This window comes from Dreissena polymorpha, unplaced genomic scaffold (assembly GCF_020536995.1).
Source record: "Dreissena polymorpha isolate Duluth1 unplaced genomic scaffold, UMN_Dpol_1.0 chrUn117, whole genome shotgun sequence".
Classification (NCBI taxonomy): Eukaryota; Metazoa; Mollusca; class Bivalvia; order Myida; family Dreissenidae; genus Dreissena; species Dreissena polymorpha.
The window spans coordinates 24,461-30,765 of NW_026273431.1; positions in this window are offsets into that span (position 1 = coordinate 24,461).

Sequence of the window (6,305 nt, forward strand, 5' to 3'; positions counted from 1 at the left end):
CTGTTCGGGAATAGTTCAAATGCCGTTAGAAGATTAAATAGAAATAATAGTGACAGTTGTAATCCGAATATCACACATAGAACTGGGTATAAAATACCGTTAACCTATAACGCTACTTAAAATCACCTCGATTGTTGGTGCATCCATCGGGTGCCGCTAAAAAGACTTCCGGTACAAACAATACCAGGCAGATGACAACCTGCGCGCGCATGTCTCCACTGAAATCGACAAAACAGGTGTAAACATATTTATTCTAAAGGCTAATCAATCACTGAATCGCCTAATTTGGATTTTCCCTAAGAATAGACCTCCTTTTAACGAAAATCCATAAAAGCGGAAAATGTCGTCCCTGATACGACGCTGGGACGACTCTGTGCGCACATGCATACAGTATAGATTATTATATGGAGAAAGTGTGCCTTTAGTGGTTATTGGCACACTTGGTGAGTTATTTGCACGAGGGCTTTTATAGCCCGAGTGCAAATAAACACCAAGTGTGCCAATAACCACTAAAGGCACAATTTCTCCATATAATGACCTGTTTATTGCATATGTTCATCATATGTATTCATATGTCGTGTATATCGAAATTAATAATAAATATCGAAATAAAAACAATATTTAATATAAACGACAAGCTTAACTCAATGACAACTTTTAATCAATATTTATAGGCTAACAATGAAATTAAAAACGAGTTGCACTTACTTTTTTAATTTGTAAATCTCTTTATCGAAATCTATTTTAAACCACACTATTTTATTGTATTCCTATCGAAGTTTTCAATTATGCACGATAAACACGCAATGCGATATACGTTTTGCATTTGTTCAATGATGTAAACAAATATTTTTTACTGTTAAAAAACAATACGTCCAACATGTCCTCTCAAACTAGTGTGTTTCGTCAGAGAAATTACGTCATACAATATACGTCATAAATTGCAGTTGCATGAAAAACAAAACTATTGCCAAGCAATATAGTCCCCTACCGGCTCCACCATTGTCAGAAATTCCACCATTGTCAGAATTTTTGTTGTTGTCATAGCAACCAGAATTTTTGACGTAGTAACAAAATGAAATGACGTGCATAATGTCCATATTGCCATCTATCCATGTTTCAAGTTTCATGAAAAAAATATTAAGAACTTTTAAAGTTATCGCAGGATCCAGAAAACCACCATTTTCAGCAGTAATTCTAGTCTATTTGTTGCCATAGCAACCAGAATTATTGACGTAGGAACAAAATGAAATGACGTGCATAATGTCCATATTGCCATCTATTCATGTTTCAAGTTTCATGAAAACATATTAAGAACTTATAAAGTTATCGCAGGATCCAGAAAAGTGTGACTGACTGACTGACAGACTGACAGACAGAGTGCAAACCATAAGTCCCCTCCGGTGAAACCGGTAGGGGACAATAAAAGTACGGAAAGCCGGTTTTGAGTAAAAAAAGAGATATCAATACCCGTTCAGACGCCATTTTGTTTTAACGCTCATGTCGCAAAATACGTAACGTCAACGCGTGCCGACGATCCGCCGTTGCTGCGAGATAACCGGAAGTTTGAAAATAACCGATTTTGGCACAGTGTGCCAATAACCGGTTATTTGCACACTTGCTCAATACCGAGATTTTCACGAGTTGTTCGCGAAAAAACGGCCAATTTTGTTACTAAATATAGTAACATATGCAATAAACCACGTTTTTCAAGAGCGAAGCTCTTTTACAAACACACAACATTTGAGATCGATAATCAGTGAATCAATTATAATTAAATTTCTTTTGTCATAGTCGTGGTATAAAATTGTTTCATCTTCAGTTTTAACTAAAGAAAGTTTATTAAGACCTAAAACAAAGTTCTTGTAATACGCATATAAGCATTGGGTAAAATATATCGGTACCAAAATATTAACTAAATGAAATTTTATATGCATGTGTTCATGCTATAAACGCAGATCAGTAAAGTAGAAACAGTAAAAACTCTCTTTACGACCACTTCGGTATTACGACCATAAATATTTATATAACGAATGAAATAAATGAACATGACAAAGGAAACAATCGCGTTGAATGGGTTTTCATTACGTTATCGATAACTAAGGATTTGGTTGAAAATATTTTGGGCGAAAAGTCTTATCGGTGTAGTTATTTACACCAGCCAAAGAACAACGAACTTTGCACAAATGTAAATGAAATTACCACACAATATTCATGTTGAGAACATATTAAAACCTCGCTCTAAGAAAACCGACTGAATGCATGTAAGTCAAGTCTCTCGCCAGACTAGCCTCTGCAGTCCGCACAGGCGAATCAGGGACGACACTTTCCGCCTTCATAGTTTTCCTCGTTTTAAGAATGTCTCTTCTCAGCAAAAAACTAGTTCAAGCGGGAATTGCCGGACTGCTTATCTAGGACGATACTTTACGATCATGCATTAAACCCCGTTTTCCCAGAGCGCGACTCAATTAAATTTTTTATCAGAATAAGCAAAATATTCTTTAAAGAGTAACAAACCTAATAGATGCTATATTTCATCATACAAAATCCATTTAAAATTTAAAAAATGAATCCTGTTTAATAAAGTAATGACTTATAATATCACAAATAATTATTTTAATGTAAAGAATCAATTGAATAAAATTTAATGAAAACAACATACCTTTCACACTCCCGTTATTTACGACACAAAAATTTATATATTATATAAGTATATATAAATATATACGTACGTTGGTAAGGACTTTTTTCGGGTTTCAGAAAATAAATCTTCTAATGCAATGAATTGTGTGCCAAGTCTTGTCTTACAGTATATGTATACAGCGATTTAAAGGGATTAATGCGTTAAATCCAGTGATATAATACGGTGCTGTTTCTTTCCTATGCAGTCGTTCTATGGCTCACCCTTCGGGACAAAAATGTACTTATACTCGGTGGATAAATGCAGCTATGGCTGTTATTCTTTGTGACCGCAGTTTGAATCTAATTACCTCAATGAGTTATGTAGCTGCAACAACCGTTAGCATTTCAAATATATAAATGGACTTATATTTTTATACAATTTATACCAAAAGTTAATTTTATAATCTATGGCTGTCTTAAAACTGTATTAAAGTGACATAAATTTCATTAGATATACAAGTACAGTAGTTCTTCACGAAATTTTAACAAATGTTCAATAAAACATTTTAAAAAATGTGGACACATTTGGGATTTTTTGTATCTGGTAATTAGGACAAATTTTTTACTAAATGTGTTCTACTTCATACAATATTATGATATTTTTGTGAGAAATATTTAATAGTTTTGCGAAAAATAAATAAAAATTGCTTCGTAACACTTCACTAGTTTTCTCGAAAGATAAGGTTTTCATGACAGGTGTATGACTTTAACATGAATGTATATTTTTAGCTTTTATGAAAACACAGATTGAAATTAAAATGGCACACCGCTATCCATCGTGTACTTTTTAGCTTTGGAAAGTTTTCTTTTAATGTGCCCATTGAATACTTAAAAACAATTTTTTTTTTCAGAATCATAGCAATAATACTTCCAGATGAACACAATTCTACAAAGCTGTCTAATGAGTCGTGTTCTGAGAAAACTGTGCATAATGCATGTGCGTAAAGTGTCGTCCCAGATCAGCCTGTGAAATCCGCACAGGCTAATCAGGGACGACACTTTCCGCTCTTATGACATTTTTCGTTTAAATTAAATCTCTTCTTAGCAAAAAATCCAATGTAGGCGGAAAGTGTCGTCCCTGATTAGCCTGTGCGGACTGCACAGGCTATTCTGGGACGACACTATACGCACATGCATTATAGTGTGAGCCTCGCTCTGGGGAAACCGGGCTTAATGCATGTGTGTAAAGTGTCGTTCAAGGTGAGCATGTGCCGTCCTTAACATAAAATTATAGCTTTTGCTCAAACAGCAGTATTATCCTAAGTTAAAAAATTTAAAATGTATAACCTTTTGTTTACCATACACATTCTATAACATAATGCCGTTTTTATATTTGAGTTAAATTTTGTCCAGAACAAACTTGAAAACTTAAAGAGTTTTCAACTTAATATGAGATGTACAGTGACCAAGAAATATTACTCTTGTTGCAATAATTTTATACTTATTGCCCTTTGTAAATGGGTGTACTTTAATTTAATTATGTCCGCAGCGTATAACATACATACTTATAACTTGAAACTGAATATGTTTGAAGAACGTATTGAGGGGACGTGCAGTGCACAAAAACTTCAGTTCTTTCTTCGATGTATTTAGAGTTATTGTAACTTAACTGTGTTCTTATTTCTTCTCAGTTTCTAGCTACACCGATGTTTCATGGCAAATACATTTTCACGGAAATATAACACTAGTTTCCTGTAAATCATTCAAATGGTATACGAGATAAGGAGCGGGCACAAAAATGGATGGTAAAACATTTGACCTTGGCGTTTGACATTGACCTTGCGTCGGCTTGACTGACTCATGCAGAAGGCACATCGTCCTTATGCCCACAATATTTGAGGCCAGTTTCATGAAAATCCGTCAACGTATATAGGAGATATGGATTAGACTCCAAACATTTTAATATTTTACGAACAGCTAGACTGACGAACAAACAGAAGAGCGGCAAAAGGCATTCCTAGCATCCATAGTGGCGGGATTTACGACAGACACAATCATATATTGCTACTGTATTTTCGGCATAGACGGTATTCCTTACCCACATAATTACTTGTGGACGAACGAAGGTTAATAGGCTTAATCGATACTTGGCCAAACGGAAGATTGACCTCGTTCTGAGTGTGATCACCAAGCCATTGTTGCGTTACACCATTGTTCCTGGCATAAACGTCATCAAATTTTAAAGCGCGATGTAACTGACCAATTTACGAATCAGTTATTTATTCTTATTTTGGATTGCGTGTACCTGTTGTTGGTTAATAGATCAGTGATCCATGGTTTCTTGCTATTTGAATCAATCCTCGCAATTTGTGTTGACTAATAAGAACCAAATTGATTTAAAACACACATTGATTGAAATACCCATTTTAATTTAAATGTATCAAATTAGTATTAAAACATTCAAGTTCTAAGCAGACGTACGACCAAAGTTTTATTATGCAGTCGCAAAATGAATAAAAATAAAGATCACTCATCGCGCAACTACGATTATGATATTTGTGTATGATTTTTATGAGACAAATATTATAAAGTGCAAGGTCAAGACAAGCAAGAACGTCCAATAATAATGCTTGTTTTAATAGCAACAGAAGTATTCTATTTTAATACTATTTATGTTTGAACTTCATCCGTGCTTAATAAACTAATTATCTCATTGGATAATTATCTTAAATAATAAGAAGTCGGGTTACCATGTATAAGTAGACATTGCATTTTTAGAGGCGCAATATTACCTTATTTATATGCCACCATGGAGTGGGAGGTTTTAAGCATTAAGTCCGAAAGTCCCGAAAAATATATTTCCATTATTTAACTACTGGATGGACCTCTAAAAATGACCTATAAATGTGTAATTGATCGTACAAAAAGGACTTTGGGATGAGACGATTTGGGGCAGAATTGTTCCCATTTGTGTGTTTTCCCAACATAGAATATCTATTCGCATAAAGATTGCGTGTTCAGTTCCTCTTTAATAACTTGGTAGGCCTTGTAATACCTTTCTCAGTTATGCATTTTGGCTGCTACGAGTTCTGGCAAGTTGTGACCATTTGTCTGTTGTTTAGTTTAGACCTATTTATTCTAGCTCGATCGCATCGAAAGCTTCAAGCTTATTGAAACGCACTCGAGTCTGTTGTTTAGTATAAAGTATATTGTTCGAATATTGCGAGTTTCAAGTGCTCGGCATAATAAACTCCAACTTTCTAAGCTGAATGTGAAGATGATCGTTATGGAAGAAACTTAGACAGCGACAATATTGGCCGAGTTGGCTTATTGTCCACTGTAGAATATCAACTGGATTTGTATCTGTCCAAACAAACATTGTGGATGCATCAGCGCCTGTGGCACATTTCAAGTTATACATGTCATCCTTTTCAAACCAATAAATATGTGTTACAGATTATGCAATAGCAATTATATTTGGTGAATTACTATTACACGTTAAATTACACAAACTTGCGACATTAAGCTCCCGCGCGTGTGCCTTAATTGTAATAAAAAGAAAAGTTGTTGCTTTTTTACTATTAACGAAACCGAAAGTTACAAATTACATGTACATACTCCAATTAAATGGCTTTGAATACTTTATATAAGTAATGACGCCTAATAATCCTAACCCAAAATTA